The sequence below is a fragment of the Mustela erminea genome, chromosome 4 (genome assembly GCF_009829155.1).
Source record: "Mustela erminea isolate mMusErm1 chromosome 4, mMusErm1.Pri, whole genome shotgun sequence".
In the NCBI taxonomy this organism is placed as follows: Eukaryota; Metazoa; Chordata; class Mammalia; order Carnivora; family Mustelidae; genus Mustela; species Mustela erminea.
Window position 1 is genome coordinate 104,923,334 of NC_045617.1, and position 18,053 is coordinate 104,941,386.

Consider the following 18,053-nt stretch of genomic DNA (forward strand, 5'->3'; position numbering starts at 1 on the left):
CTGCTTTTCTTTAGTATAACAATTATTCAGTGTCTTGGAGTTCAGTGATTTTACTATCTACATAGTATAAACCATCATGCAAATTGCTTGTACTAAATACTAGAATCAAATGTAAGGAGGTCATATAAAAACAAACTATATCATGCATACAGTCATCATGAACTCGTTATATGAAAGGATACACATTAAGTGATAATAGATACAAAAGAGAAATTAGTGATTTCTTACCTCAAGGAGTTCACCTCCTTGTGAAAACAATATACATACACAAGTGTGTAAATGTGTGTGTGTGTGTGTGTGTGTGTGTGTGTCTGCATATAACCATATTTAAGTAAAGGCTCTCATTATGTGTGCTAAATTTCTAAGTCAATAAGACAAGCTTCACTGCTCATGAACTTATATTACTGCTAATGGTTTGTGAGAGTAATAAACATAATTTAATATACAGATACACAAATAAATGTATCTTTGTAAGTGATCTTCAGTTTTCACTCAGTTGGAGTATTTGAACCTTGGATATTGACTACCCAATCAGTTCTAACTTTAAATGAAGACTTTCCAGCTGATTGCTGAACAATTTTCTAATTGTCCCAACACGTTAGGGACACCTGGGTGGCTCAGTTGGTTAAGCAGCTGCCTTCGGCTCAGATCATGATCCCAGCGTCCTGGGATGGAATCCTGCGTTGGGCTCCTTGCTCAGCAGGGAGCCTGCTTCTCCCTCTGCCTGTGCCTGCCTCTCTGTCTGCCTGTGCTCACTCTCTCTGACAAATAAATAAATAAAATCCTGGGGAAAAAAAGAAAAAAGAACAACCCTTTACTCCTCCTCCTCATTCAGTACTTTTCCTTCTCAGTGATGTTTCCTAACTTACTTTGGGCTCCCATCAGGCCACCCTGCTCCTAGTCTATCCTCTCTGTTAAATCAGAAAACTATATACACTTTCAGTGACAGAAAGACACTTTTCATCTGCAGTCCTCGGTGCTGTGTCCAAATCACTTTATGAGTTCCTGTCTTGGCTCCCTCTGGTGTTAAATGAGGCAGGGCAATGGCTTCCCACCTTGGGGTTGCCACATTTCCAGAAGTTAGCATCCCCAGCCCTCTCCCAAGTTTAACCCCTGATTCATCCAGTCTTGCCCCCAAACTTTCAGGTAGAGATTTTCTTTTGGTATATTTGAAGTTACATTACTGTTTGATGAAATTTTACATTAAAAAATATAGTCCTCATTATATCTTTTTCTTAATATAGACTTTTCTCTGACTTTTCCACTTTTTCTACTAATGTATCTTATTAATACCCCCCCCAACAGTAAGCATTTGTTTCTCAGTTCTAGAGGCTGGAAGTCAAAGATGAAGGTGCCGACAGATCTGATACCTGATGAATCAGGTATTTTTTTCTTAAAAAAGTATACCTTACAGGAACTCATTACGATCAAAACAGAAATTACAATACTTTTTCAAGTAAATAGAGCCACTGCTATTTTTAGTGTATTTTAATGTTTTGGGAAAAGAAAGAAATTTTAAAAGACTTCTGTAAAAATGAAATTAGTGTACATGAGCATTTCTTTTAAGTATGATGGCAATTTAAGGTCAACAGATGTTTTAAACATTTTTTGTAATTGTCTAACATTTGAGTATATTTTCCTTCTAGTGCCAAGAAATGTCTAATTGTAAATATAGAAATAAAAATTCAAGAAACTCATTTCAAAAACTCAATAAAAAGCAACTTTTAATTTAAAACTAAATTTGTTTCTCATCTACAGTTTTAAAGTTAAAATTTTAATACAGTAGACTGATAGTTATATTTCTTTATGTGTTAATAAAGAACACAAAAAGCAGATATTCTGGGAGGCTTCTGTGTATAAACTAATTATTTTTACTCCATGAAGGCAAATGAAAGCTTTCTTAAAGCAGAACATGCTAGTCTCACTCTGGATATCCATTTAAATAAGCAAATGTCAAATTACAAGTTAGATAAAAATTATTTTTTAAAAGAAAAGTTTCTATATTATTGACAAACAAATTCTACTTTATTTTAGTTAAAAGAATATAGGTTTAGAATAATTCTATGGGAAAATATATTTTACCAAATGTGGCATAAGAAAATTTTACAGTCTGAATAGATTATGATCAGGTAAGACAACGAAAATTACCTCTTGAAATCTCCAATCTAAGAGTGTCATATAGTCGAATTCAATTCAAATTTATTGGTGCAGACTTAGTCTTAGTCTATACCATATGTTTCAGAGTAAGAAAGTAGTTATTGCCGTCATTTTAAGAAGCTAATATAAGTGAACCAAAACTTTATTTTTTTAACATTCCAATTCCAATTATAGATAAAAATGTAAAAATCACAAGTTAAATATAAGCAAATATGCTCACCAGTATATTAAAATAGTTTTTAGTCATAGGTGAGATTAGTTCTCAGGAATGCGAGGTAATTTAATAAAGGAGAATATAAATCTATGTTTAAGAGAAGATTTGAAGACTAACTCAGCCACTTACTGGACATTTAATTCTGTCAAGTTGCTGAACTTGACCTGACTCCCTTTCTTTATTCATAATATAGGGCTAGTGTTATGTATCTCAAACAAGTGCTGTGAAGATTTAGGTTGATTAATGCTGTAAAACACTTAAGATAGTGTCTGGAAAATTGCAAGAGTTCACTCTTTTGCTCAGGCCCTTGGGGCCGGCAGGATGGGCAAGTGTCGCAGTCTCCTTACTGTCAGGAAGCTCCACAGCCACCGACGAGATCAGAAGTGGCATGATAAACCGTACAAGAAAGCCCTTGTGGGCACAGCCCTGAAGGCCAACCCTTTTGGAGGCACGTCCCAGGCAAAAGGAATTGTGCTGGAAAAAGTAGGGGTTGAGGCCAAGCAGCCAAATTCTGCCATCAGGAAGTGTGTCAGGGTCCAGCTGATCAAGAATGGCAAAAAAATCACAGGCTTTGTACCCAAGGATGGTTGTTTGATTTTTATGAGGAAAATGATGAGGTTTTGGTTGCTGGATTTGGTTACAAAGGTTATGCTGTCAGTGACATTCCTGGAGTTTGCTTTAAGGTTATCGAAAGTAGCCAATGTCTCTCTTTTGGCCTTATACAAAGGCAAGAAGGAAAGACCAAGATCATAAATTTTGATAGCAAAAAAGTGATAATAATAAATTTTCATAAGCCTGAGTAAAAAAAAAAAAAAAGAAAGAAAATTGCAAGAGTTCAATATTTGCTAGCTGGTAGTGGTAGTAGTAGGAGGAGGAGTAATATTAGTAGTAATTGTTAATATATTTATCAGAAAAAGTATTAATAATTCAACACAAAAATCATTTTCTAATAAACATAAGGATAAGGTGAAAAGACATTCCATAAAATTCAATACCTATTACTGAAAACTTAAAAAACAATAGGAAGATGATGAATTAACATAAGCTGAGAGAGAATATAGAACTTAAACTAATGATTTGTAAAATATAATTAGTATAATATATACTCATTCTTATTGATTCCAATACTCTCAATCATCTACCTCCTCTGCTCATAGGGCACTACATTTTAAAAACTATGTATAGATAGAAGAATAGAGGATTTTGAGGGAGAATTGAGAAATCAGGCACATCATTTCTAACCACATTCTTTTGACCCACAGAACTCAGTCACCTGGTCCCCCCTAAAAATAGGCAGAATGATAAATGCAATGTAACAAAGAGAAAAATAAGATAATATTGGTGAGCCCACATGAGCGTCTCCACCACACATCTACTAATGCAAATGTTGAGATGTTTTCAATATCTTAATAATATAAACAGGGTAAGTTATGTCATTTTTCTTGTATATGAACATATCTCTAAGATATTTTTTACAAGCAGAATATAGATATTTAATATATTGAAGGGTATTTCCTAATTAGCCTCCACTCCTTTTTTTTTCCTAAGTAAAGATTTTTGTAGGAGAAGTTTTAGGTTCATAGCAAAATTAAGATGACAGTATAGAGATATCCCATATGCCCCCTGATCCCACACATACATGGCCTGTCCCATTAGCATCAACCACCAGAGGCGGTACATTAATTACAATGGATGAACATACATTGACACATCATTATCACCCAAAGCACATAGTTTACATTATGGGTTCAGTCTTGGTGTTGCATATTCCATGGGTTTGGGCAAATGTTTAAGGGCATGCACCCATCATTGTGCTATCATACAGTGTGTTCACTGCCCTAAAAATCCTCTGTACTCTATTCATCTCCTCCACCCACCTCTTAGCAACCACTGATCTTTTTACTGTCTCCACAGTTTTGCCTTTTCAAGAATGCCATATAGTTGGAATAATATTATTATGAAGCCTTTTCAGATTGGCTTCTTTCACTTAATAATATGCATTTAAGTTTCCTTCATGTCTTTTCATAGCTTGATAGCTCACTTCTTTTTAGTGATGAATAATATTTCATCATGTAGATGTACCACAGTTTACTTATCCATTCACCTACTGAAAGCATCTTGGTTGCTTGTAAGTTTCAGCAATTATGAACAAAGCTGTTACAAACATCTGTGTGCAGGTTTTTGTACTGATGTGTTTTCAGCCCCTGTGGGTAAATACCAAGGAAGATGATTGCTGGATCGTATGTAAGAGTGTGTTTAGTTTTCTCCAAAACCACTAAACCATCTTCCAAAGTAGCTGTACCATTTTAAATTCCTACCAGCAATGAGTGAGGATTCCTGTTACTCCACATTCTCACCAGCATTTGGTGTTGTCAGTGTTCTAGATTTGTGGCCTTATTTTGTTCTGGTAAGTGCCTCTATTCCTTTTTTACTGATTTATGCTCCCATCAGTAATGTTATCAAGTCCCCATTTCTTCATATTTTCATAAAGATAGTGTGCTGTCAGACTTTTGGAGTTTTTGTTAATTTGATCATAGATGAAACACATTAGCAGTGTTGTTTAAATTTGCATTTATTTTATTATGAAAGAGATTGAGCATTTCATATCTTATGAAACATTTTTATTTCCTTCTTTATGAACTCTGCTCAGTCATTGGTGATGATAAGATACTCAACATCACTAATCATCAGGACAACGTAAATGAAAACCACAATGAGCTATCACTTCATACTTATTAGAATGGCTATTATCACACAAACAAGAAATAACAAGCATGGGTGAGGATGTGGAGAAAAGAGAACCCTCATGCAGTGATGATGGAAATGTAAATTTGTACTGCTACAATGGAAAACAATATGATCTTCCCTTCAAAATTAAAAGTGGAACTACCATATGATCCAGCAATCCTACTTCTAGGTATTTTTCCAAAGGCAATAACATCTCTACATTGAAGAGATATCAGATTCCCATACCAACTGCATTACATTAGCCATCTTGGATGCTAGACACTGTTCTCTTTAATACTTCCAGATAGTTCTTTCTTCAAGTCCTGGGTATCTTCACACCCATGAGCTAGTCATTTTGTTTTTATTGAACACTTGAGAGAGACCCTCTGTAGGGAACTCGCTGGAGTTCTTTTTCTGTACAGCTGTCTCCTCTTTGGTACTCTGTCCTGTGAACACAAGTTGCCTTAATCTCTCGGCACTGTCACCTCTACCTCCAGCTGAGTGCTCTCCCTGTACCTTAGCTTGGAATCTCACTCTCAGCAGTCAAAGCAATGGAGTAAGCATAGAGCTCTCCTTTTTTGTTTTCAGTTTCTTGGAGTTCATTGTCCATCATTACCTGATGTCTACCATTTTTTATTTTTTCAAGTGAACAAATCAAGTCCCTGTTTCTCTATCTCTGTGCAATGCAAAATTCTACAATTACAATTTTAAAATAGAAGCCAGATCATACTCGTTTCATTCTGGATCCCAAACAGAAGTGCATGGCAAAAAAATTAGTAAAATTTAAAGAATGCTTGTATTCAGAGGGGTTATTCGTGGAGATTTGGTTGCACACTGAGAAGCCACAATAAACAGTATAACCATCCTAGGCTAATAGCAGCAGAGCTGTTACTAACCCTGTTCCCTTTGGGCCTAGGACATAAGGTATTTACTAGACCTCAGAAGGAGATCAAGTTAAGACTCCTTCCTTGAAAAAATGTGTGACCTGGGTGACTTAGTCATTAAGTGCCTGCCTTCAGCTCAGGTCATGATCCCAGAATCCTGGGATCGAGTCCCTTGCTTGGTGGGAAGCTTGCTTCTCCCTCTCCCACTCCACCTGTTTGTGTTCCCTCTCTCGCTGTCTCTCTCTGTCAAGTGAATAAATAGAATCTTGAGAAAAAATAAAATGTGAGACCTAAGGTAAAACTGAAGGGAGGAGCCAGAGAAATATACTAACATCACTCTCTTCTATTGTCCTTTCTTTTTCCCATGGACTTAATCTAAATTGGAAGTCAAAGGCAAGAAAGAGTATAGAATAGCTTGCATAGGTCAGCTTCTCAAAGCAGAGCAAGGTGTATTTGCAAAGGAAATGGAAAATACCTAGCACAAGATAATTTTTGGCATGCTTTTATGCATGCAGTTGTGTAAACCCTGGTAATCATGTTTGATTCTTTCATGTCCCCCACCACCCCATTCCAACTGGCCACAGATTCTGTAGATTCTACTTTTCAATCAGTTACATATTTATTGCTTCCTCTCCAACTTACTACTGTCACTACTGTTTTAATGAATGTTATTACTATGTTCCAGTGCACTTTGCCATAACCTCTTAAATACTTTCTTGGCCTTCCAGTTTTAATCCCCCTCTTTAGTCCATCTATTCTTTAGAAATAATGGGATTGATTTTCTTTCTTTTTAATTCAGGCCTGATCACATCATTTCACAACTTTATATTTTCCCATGATTCAAACATTTCAGTGGGGATTTCAAGATGACCCATTTTCTGGATTCTACCATTGTCACCATGTGAAGCAAGAAGAAGACATAATAAAATACAAAATGTAAAGCTGGCTGTTTTTCATAAATTTCTCTTGAAAACTCCTATTCTCCTAATCCTTCAAATGTCATCAATCTCTCATTATAGTTATTACTAGGTTACCTTTTCCCCACAGTGCTGAACTAGCTTCTTATCTCAACCAACTGATGTCTCTTTAGCACTCATTAAACTAAGAATTACTTCTATTAATCTTTATATTATTTCTCTTAATAAAAGACTGATTTTTATGTAAGACATACCTTGTATCAACTTCAGATGTGAATTAGTTTCTCATGCTTAAAGTATTCAGGATCAATATTTAATTCACTTTATTGCTTAGTGAACTATCAATTAATTCAGTTTCTAATCCAATTTTTATTTTATGTGCTCAAGGAAACAGTTTATATAGTATCTTAACATTTTAAAATCTTGGTTGCAGAGAATATATTTGAGCCATTTTTTAAATCTCAAATAAATACACAGAAATATTGTTCAAATGACACATCATTTATCTAAATCAGTCTACAACCATAGAAGTTGTTTGCCGTGTTTAGAAAGGAACATATAACTTGGTGAACAATAATGAAAAAATTTGATGTGCACTTACAAGGCCTAGCTCCTAGCTCCGAGCTTTTCATTATAGTTCCTTCTTCACTAAAATTTAATTCTTTACAACATTACTTATCTTTATATTACATTCTCTCAAAAGTTTAATCATTTCTGAAATGTCTGAGTCTTCATCTGATTCTACCACTTACTATCTTGTGGCCTTCGACATGTTTCTCTTGGGATCTGTTTCCTCATCTGTGAAATGTGAATAATAACTTCTACTTTAGGGCAATTTTGTGAGGAATAACTGAATTAATGCATCAAAATGCTTAGAACAATGTTTGGAATATAGGAACAATCTACAAGTGTTATTATTATTATGAAATCAGGTATAAATGTTTACTCTGTCTCCTCCTTCATAAGGCCAATAGTAAACCTGATTTGCACTACTGCTCCCCATCAATTTACATCTCATCGAAGACTTTACTCTCTCAATTATCTTATTTTTCCAGCACCTTCAATTTCTCCCTTGTTACTTGTTCTTTCTTACCAGCATTTAGATATCTTCAAATATTTGTTTGACTGTAAACATGCCACTCAAACATGTTCCATGAGGATAAGTTCTTGTGTTCATTTTCTTTTTCATCACATCTCAGTGTCTAATATATAGTAGGTACTCAATAAATAATAATTAAATTAAGGAATGGAAAAATCATAAATTAATCATTTGAGCACTGAATGCTTTAGCTATCGACCTATTTCCTGCCAATGCTTCACAGACCAACATCTACATCTATTTTCATTTCCTACTCATTTCTCATTCCTCAGCAAACTGTTCTCTACTTCCTACATTTCACTTAAATGGTTGTTACCAATTAAGTTAAAATATATGTTGCATCAGGGGCGCCTGGCTGGCTCAGTCAGTAGAACATGTGACTCTTGATCTCAAGGTAGTAGGGAGTTTGAGTCCCATATTGGGCATGTAGAGATTACTTAAAAAAATATATATATATATATATTTTTATATACATATAAATATATATATATATATATATATATATATATATATATATATATATATAGTTGTATTTAACTTATGCCCTGGAAACAATACAAACCAATTCAAATTCAATATAAAGCAAGTTCATCCCTCTTAGGAAGTTAAGTTTTAAAAATGATAAAGCTTTCACTGTAAGGCAGACATAGAAAATCTTTAACGTATTACAGAGATTCAGAGAAAAAGGATCTGATACTTAGACAGACACTGTAAGTAGGATGAGGAATGATAATGTGAGAAAACAGAACAATGGAAAAAGAAGAGATCAAGACAAGATTTTTGCATTTACTGGAAACAAATGTAGCTAATAGCATCAGTGAGTCTGGCAATAGGCAATAAATAGCATGTCTTGCTCCATAACTAGTATGAGGTATGAGGTAAAATCCTTGGGGGGAATGGAGTAAATGAGCAAGAGACTTCAGAAAAAATGGGGTAACACTTCCATTTATAGCTATGGTGGGTTAGATGGCATTGAAACCCTCCATGCTAAAGTAATATTCAAGCTACATATTTTACAAATGTACAACAACAATTTCAGGGAGTTATCCAGTAACCAATGAAAAGTTCTGTATCCTAAAAGCAAGGAAAAACATAAGTTTAACAGATTTCTTTGTAAGGATTTTTTGCATATTCCAGCTAAGGAAAACAGAACCCAATTAAACAGTAAGTTTCTCTGGAGGGAAAAAACAGAGATTGTGGTTCAGGGATACCAAGAAAGTTGGGGGCAGGAATCAGAGGTCCCAGAATGTTAACCCTAAAAATCTCTGGAAAATTTTTTCGGAGCTTTTGCTTTTAGATGGCGTTTAATCTGTGAGTACATGGTTGGATCTCTGGAAAACTAGGAGAGAATAGCTACCAAGGATTAGAGAGCAGAGAAGAAATTCTTAGTGTGCAAAATAGTGAAGAGATACACAAGGGATTTGGGGTCCTTCTGGAACAGAGACACCTTATGAACAACTTAGGCTTTCAGTAGAAATTGAAGAAAGGACATATCACACAAATAAGGACTATGCCATTAAAGTAGGGGTTGTGCTCTGGGAGTATGGGCAAACCAGAACTCTCCTCTCTAATAAAGCTTTAGAGCAATCCTTGATCAAATTAGTGTGATCCAATGGTAATGTAAGTAGACCCCAGAACAAAACTTAATACTATTTAGAGGATATTAAAATAACCCAAGAACTCTTCAAAGTATTTTCTAAAATATCCAGCATATAATAAAAATAACTAGGTATATAAGGAAACAGGAAAACACTATTCAATTTTGGAGAGATAAAACAGACCCAAAGACAATCCAGATACTGGATTTAGTGAACAACACTTTCAAAGTAAATATGTGTGTTATAATTAGACAAAATAAAGGAACAATTAAAGAAAATATGGATCAAATATATGAGGGGGGAAGTTTCATCAGAATTGAATAATAAATAGTAAATAGAAATTCTAAAACTAAAAATACAATTTCAGAACTAAAAAAATCATATGGTGGGATAAACTGTAGACTTTATAGAGCAGAAGACAAGATTAATGAACATGTAGATAGAGCAACAGAAAAACACCAAAAGAAAAAAAAAATGAATTATAAGAAACATATGGGGCATGGTCAAAAAAGACACAAAACAAAATATAAAAGACACACAGGATATGATCATAGTATCTAGGATATATATAACTGGAATCCCAAAGGGAAAAAGTGAAAAGAAATACGATGGAATAAGATGGAAGCCTTTTATTTTTATTTTTATTTTTTTTTTTAGAGATAGAGTAAGAGCACAGGTAAAGGGCAGAGGGAGAGAGAGACTCTTAAGCAGGTTCCATGCCCAGTTCAGAGCCCCATGCAGGGCTTGATCTCCTGGATATGAGATCATGACTTGAGCTGAAATAAAAAATAGGGCGCTTAACTGACTGAGCCACCCCAAGTGCTTTGGGATGAAAGCCATATCTGAAGAAATAATTGTAAAAATATCCAAATCTACAGGAAGAAAAGTATCAACTCCCAGATCCAAGTATTCCACAAATCTATATGAGGTTAAAAAACACACATTCACATTCCCCCTTAGGCACATCATATTCACATTGCTGAAAATGTGAACACATACCTAGGTGAAAAATCCTCATTACTCCAAATAAGCGACAAAAGAAATTATGGATGCCAAAAGTCATGAGATGACATCTTCAAAGTGGTAGGGGAAGAAAAGAAATAATTTGAATCCAGAATTTTATTATTTAGCAAAAATAGCATAAATGAAGATAAATTTCAGACATTTTTAGATGAAAACAGATAAGAAGCAAACAAAAAGTATAAACATTGTATCACTAGCAGACCTAAAGATTGTGAAGATTGTAGAGAATTTTTTTTTAACTTTTTATTTTTTATAAACATATATTTTTATCCCCAGGGGTACAGGTCTGTGAATCGCCAGGTTTACACACTTCACAGCACTCACTAAAGCACATACCCTCCCCAATGTCTATAACCCCACCCCCCTTCTTCCAACCCCCCTCCCCCAGGCAACCCTCAGTTTGTTTTATGAGATTAAGAGTCACTTATGGTTTGTCTCCCTCCCAATCCCATCTTGTTTCATTTATTCTTCTCCTACCCACTTAAGCCCCCATGTTGCATCACCACTTTCTCATATCAGGGAGATCATATGATAGTTGTCTTTCTCTGCTTGACTTATTTCACTAAGCATGATATGCTCTAGTTCCATCCATGTTGTCGCAAATGGCAAGATTTCATTTCTTTTGATGGCTGCATAGTATTCCATTGTGTATATATACCACATCTTCTTGATCCATTCATCTGTTGATGGACATCTAGGTTCTTTCCATAGTTAGGCTATTGTGGACATTGCTGCTATAAACATTCGGGTGCACGTGCCCCTTCGGATCATTACATTTGTATCTTTAGGGGAAATACCCAGTAGTGCAATTGCTGGGTCATAGGGCAGTTCTATTTTCAACATTTTGAGGAACCTCCATGCTGTTTTCCAGAGTGGTTGCACCAGCTTGCATTCCCACCAACAGTGTAGGAGGGTTCCCCTTTCTCCGCATCCTCGCCAGCATCTGTCATTTCCTGACCTGTTGATTTTAGCCATTCTGACTGGTGTGAGGTGATATCTCACTCTGGTTTTGATTTGTATTTCCCTGATGCCGAGTGATATGGAGCACTTTTTCATGTGTCTGTTGGCCATCTGGATGTCTTCTTTGCAGAAATGTCTGTTCATGTCCTCTGTCCATTTCTTGATTGGATTATTTGTTCTTTGAGTGTTGAGTTTGCTAAGTTCTTTATAGATTTTGGACACTAGTCCTTTATCTGATATGTCGTTTGCAAATATTTTCTCCCATTCTGTCAATTGTCTTTTGATTTTGTTAACTGTTTCCTTTGCTGGGCAAAAGCTTTTGATCTTGATGAAATCCCAATAGTTCATTTTTACCCTTGCTTCCCTTGCCTTTGGCGATGTTCCTAGGAAGATGTTGCTGTGGCTGAGGTTGAAGAGGTTGTTGCCTGTGTTCTCCTCAAGGATTTTGATGGATTCCTTTCGCACATTGAGGTCCTTCATCCATTTTGAGTCTATTTTCGTGTGTGGTGTAAGGAAATGGTCCAATTTCATTTTTCTGCATGTGGCTGTCCAATTTTCCCAACACCATTTATTGAAGAGGCTGTCTTTTTATATTGTAGAGAATTATAGGTACAATAGGAAGTCAATAAAAACATAATAGACAGCTTTTATTTTGTTTGTTTTTAAAAATTTTTTTAACTTGAGTATAGCTGACATGCCACTATATAGCACTATTACAATATCATTGACTATATTTCCTATGCTGTACTTTTTTTCCCCATGACCTATTTATTCCATAACTAGAGGCAACAGACAGCTTTTCATTAAATAATTCTCATCATATGAACGTAAGAATAAGTGTCATAACTGGCTTCTATTTGTAGGCAAAATAATTTGGCAAAATTAGATGATAAATACTTTAAAAGAAATTCTAGGAGAATATTATTATCTAGATAGACAGTTTCCTTAGTTATGACATAAAGTAATAGAAAATTGCTATTTAAATAATGAACTTTTTTTGGAGTCTAAAAAGTCTTCAGAGCCCCATGAAGAATAACATGAAATAGAGGGTAGGCAAACGAGGCCAAAAGAAGTCTTGTGTTTATTTCCCTCTTTATATTAGGTTTCTGGATGTGTTTTCTATTAACAATAATAAAATATTTTAAAATAATTTTTCTGTATTTGGAAGAAATAGCAAAATATGGGACCTGATAAGTAAGTTTCTTAATATAACAAACTTTATAAATATGCTCTTACTCTTTTTCTTTTTTCCAATATCTTTAAAGACAGTAAGGTTATATAAGGTAATCATTAAAACTATGCATGGATTTTGAAACACATATAAAACATTTGTATCAAAGGAATAACATAAAATGGTTGAGAAGAATTAGAATTATAGGAGTAAAGTTTCTATATCTTTTTACACCCAAGTATGAGTCTGAAAAACATCTGATAAGTTGAGATGTATATTGTGAGCCCTAGAGCAACCACTAAGAAAAATAATTCAAAAATATAATGAAAAAGCCACAAAAGGAATTAAAATATTCCACTAAAAAACACCCACTTAACACAAAAGAAGGCATAACAGGAGGCTCAGAGGAACTAAACTCATGAGACGCATAACATGTCACATGTTTTGTGACATGTTTTGTGTTTTGTGACATGTTTTGTGTTATGTAAATGTAACACAAAACAGCAGATGTAAATCCAAACATATCTATAGTAACATTAAAAATGAATAGATTTAACATTCTGACCAAAGGCAGAGAGTATGAGATTATCAACTGCATGCTTTCTACAAGTAATATGCTTCATGTTCAAAGAAATAGTTTAAAATTAAAAGGATAGAAAAGGATATACCATAAATCAGACTTGGAGAGATAGCCCTAAAAAACTGCAGGATTATTAGATATTTCTGGAGGAGTTTTGGAAAAGTGCTGGGGATCTGACCCCATGTGGATATGGAGAGAGCAAGATGATGAAGAGCAAGAATGAAGTTTCCTTTTTTTTTTTTTTTGAAGATTTTATTTATTTATTTGAGAGAGAGAGAGGATGAACAGGGGGGAGAGGCAGAGGGACAAGCAGACTCCCCGTGGAGCAGGGAGCTGGACATAGGGCTCATTTCCAGGACCCTGAGATCATGACCTGAGCTGAAGTCACATTTTTAGCCAACTGAGCACCCAGGCACCCCAGGAATAAGGATTCCAATAAGGACTACCAGTGTACATTGTGTAAGTGCATTGAGGCCAACCAGGGGCGGGGTTATGTAATGAATGGATTGTGGAACCTTGGTTATAAATTCAGAACTGTCAAAATTCTGGTACTTGGGTTGAGAAGGAAACAGAGCAAGCACATTTATGACGTAAAGGCAAATATTGGGCCCTGCAAAAACTAGGAGATAGTTTCTCCTATTTGTTCCTCAAGGCAGGGGGTCCTATATATCTTTGTCCCATGAGGGCTTAGTTCAGTGGTTATCATATGGCACATACCAACAGATATGACTGAAGGATTGAAAAAAGTAATAAAAGTCAAAGAATGAGTCATAAGCAATAAGACAGATTTAGCTAATTTAGGCCCAAAGTCAGAGTAGGATTAATATAGGGCAGGCTTAAGACTGATTTACTGAGCACTTCTTAATTTGTGTACTTAAAAAGAGAATGGTATAAAGCAGTGCTATACCTGATTAGAGCCATGATAAAGAACAGGACAAGGACTGAGAGCCTGGAAGTCCATTTCAAACATAAATGACCTTTTATAAATGATATGGTATAAGGATCTTATTTGTTTGATGGTGCAGAGAAGTGCTCAATGGTACCTTCTCATTAGTGCCCATTATATGCATGGTGAGTGTTATTTAGGAAAATGATATAACCACATAATATAGAAAAATAGTTTTATGAAAGGAAAGTACATACAAATATTAGATGTAAAGTTGAAAGAGAGAAAGACTTTAGAATAAAAAAATGAACAAGGTCCACCTTCAGGTGGAAATAATCATCATTAAAAAAGAAGATAGCTTTTTAGGGGTGCCTGGGTAACTCTTTTGGTTAAACGTCTACTTTTGGCTCAGGTTATGATCCCAAGGTCCTGGGGGTGAGTCCTGAGTCAGCCTCCTTCCCTCTCCCTGCTCATGTCTTCTCTGTCTCTCTCTCTCTCTCTCAAATAAATAAAAAAGATAAAAATAAAAAAGATAAATAAAAAAGATAAAAGATAAAAGATAACTTTTAATTCTAGAAAAGTTTAATTCTAGAAAAGCCTGAATTATCTTCCTAGTCATATATACTCATTTTCATTATAAATAGCTGCATTCATATAATGTTTTTAGAAAAGGTGTCATTTTAGTACTTTATCCTCCCATCTGTAATTTGTCATTTAATATGCATATGTATATGCATGTCTTATGTTTAATTAAAATACATAATTTAATTATATTATATATTTAATTAATATATCTATAAATATATACACCTGTCTTCTATAAAATATATTTCATAGAACTAATATATACATAGTACCACAACTGACTCTGTGTAACACACACATACACAAAATGCAGTACTCATTTAAAATTTACATTCCAAATTAACTGTCTCTACAATTTTTATGGTGTTATATCATAACTTAATGTTTCTTAATTGTTTCAATATCTCAACATTATGGTTTAAAGTAAAATCGTGCTCACTGGGTTCGCTAGAATTTTCCATACCTTCCTTTAGTTCTTATTGCTGCAGATGAATATTTTCACCCATTTTTGTTGGGTTCTTTTCTCCTTCCCCACAGGATATGATACGATAAACTTGTTCCTTTCTCTTTTAGTCATCAACTTGCTCTTTCTTCCTTAACCCCAGAAGATGGTGGCTTTGTTGGCAATTCATTTATAAAATTGGGCCATCCAGTGTGAATCTCATGTATTTCATTTTCCCCTCAAAATATCTTGGTCCCACACTCTTTGTACTGTGATAAAACATCCTGGTAGCTTCACCCATTAATTCAAGTTAATTCAAGCTCCAGTCTAAATTGACATTGCCCCAAACTCTACCAGGACAGGACAGCATTCCTGATCTATCTCTTCCCACTTTGGAGTACATATGCGACTTATGACTACATCCCCCTTTAAATGTTTCCATTTCCCGAGCCCCTGATGTTCTTCACCTCTGCTCAGTTGTTTCCCACATCAAACACCTTTCCTTTACCTGTCTGTCAGCTCAGTGTGATTCAGTGTACAATTAGTTAGATAATTAATGAATCAATGTGTAAAATAAAAATGGAAATGAATAGTGAGGCCAAGGTCCAATGTCAGGAGAATTTATTCTCCAATAAATTGAATAGTTTCCACGCAAGTGCACGAAAGGAAGTTAAGGGTTTCTAGTGATGTACAGACATCACTAAAAATAGAAGCCCAGCAGACACAATGCCCTCTACAAGATTATCTCAAAAACATATTCATCATCAAGACTTTATTTCAAAATCTCTCTGAAGACCAAGTAGGAAATCAATAGGATGGCAACTAAGGCAGAAGGAACTTTAGGCACTGATCTATAATATCAGAAAAATTACAGAGATTGCACAAGAACTGTTATGCAGGAAAAATAGACAGTAAGAAGGAGAAAACTGTAGATTATGGCCAAACCATTAAATTTCTGGAGTTGCAGAGAGAAATGTTTTACCAGTCTCGGTAGATATGGACAGCCATTGAAGGTTTTATGAGAGGCTGACATAAATGGAGTTTCACACTATCACAAAACTTTTCTGACACCAATGTTTAGGATAAATCAGTGTTAAGAGCAAGTGTGTTGGAGGACGAGATTCAGGCAGGAGTCTGTTTAAATTGTGCTTTAGAAAGCCACACGTCTCCATGGAAGCCAGAGGAGCACATGTGGAACATTTTAGGCTGTGGAGCTAGGCTGTAGCTCTACTCCTGACTCCATTGTTTATTAGTTTGGTTACGTTAGGCAAATAATTAAATCTCTTTGGGGATCATTATCTCCATCCAGAAAACAGACACTACAAGTAGCTTCTTCTTTTTAGATTTGTTGAGGATTGCATAAGGTAAATTGTGAAAGGTCCTGGTGCTCTGGTGACACCTAATAAGGAACCATTTAGCAAATAATCACAGCTACTGTCATTGTCAATGGCATTAACTAAAAGGAGGTAGTAGAAGTGAAAATAGAAAGCAGCATCCGGAAGTAAAAGGCGCTTTGGAGGTAACTGAGGATTTTTCAACTTATCAAGTAGATATAAGAAAGAGTCAGAGATGTCTCTGAGGTTTCATTCTGGGTAAGTTGGAGACTGCGTGTGCCATTAATCAAAACATGCAGGTCACCAGGAGTTGCTGCTTTTGGAGCTGGAGTAATAAATTTGGGATTGCTCATGCTGATTTCAAGGTGCAAGTAGGTCATACAGGTAGAGCAGTTATTATGCAGTTGAAAATGCATCTTACAAATCAGGTATAGAAATATAAATCCTGGAATTGCACAGACAGGCCTGAAATCTTAAGAAAAGAATCCCTAACAGAATAAATGATAGCTTCAGGAATGAAAGCATCACCACACCTCAACCATTCCCTAAGGCTTGCTTCCAAATGTGCTTCTCACACAGGTTTCATAAACTAATCCCCTCGGTTTCCCTGTGGTGGTGCCACCACTGTCTGCCACATCTGCTTTAGTTTGCTCACTCATAACTCATCTTTCTCTTAATGGCCAAACACCCAGCCACCTGCATCATCTGGGTGACTGTTTGCACAATGGAACTGAAGGAACTGAGGATACCTTTCCTCTTTGCGACTGACGTCGTCTCTGTCTATGAAACGACCCTAAGGATTTCCTTGCCTTCACCCTGATGCTCAGACCAAATTTTGAGGAGTTAGACCAAATAATAATTCCCTTAACAGTCAGTCTGCTACAATCAGACTTTTTTTAATGACAAATATTTTCCCAGGGGATTCTGTAGTCTATGCTATAATTTTTAATCTATCAATTCAAATAGACCCAATTCAAATGAGCCCAGTTGAGTTTTCCAATTTTTTTTTCCCCCTGTTTCCTGTGTCCCATTTCCCATTGTTTCTATGAATGAGCTCCCAGGTCCCTTCCACACTCTCTGAAAAAGAATGTATTTCTACCTTTTTATCTGCCCAAATCTAAGAATTGTTCTTTTTCTCTTCCTGAAGCTGTTTCCTCCACTGCTATCCGGCAGTGTCTTGTCCCTTCCACCTGTCCAGTCGACTACCCTGGAAGCAGCCTCTGAAATACACGTAGTCTCTTGAATGTTGAAGACTCTTCTACAAGTTATATTTGGGATATTTTATAATTGATGAATGGCAACAAGAAGACTGGCTGTGAACTATCTTAGTAACTTGGGTGAGAAGCAAAAGCAGCACTGGGAGGCTGAAAACATTAAAACAAAACAAAACAAAACCACACACGAAAATTAAGACTATTTTGAGATCTTGCATTTCTAAGATCTTTGTAAGTTATTTTTAAATCAAATTCAGTGAAA

At 35.4% G+C, this 18,053-nt stretch overlaps 1 pseudogene; it reads left to right on the forward strand.

Moving 5' to 3' along the window:
• The first annotated feature begins 2,663 nt into the window (after positions 1–2,663).
• Positions 2,664–3,166, forward strand: LOC116587820 (annotated as a pseudogene).
• The last annotated feature ends 14,887 nt before the right edge of the window (positions 3,167–18,053 follow it).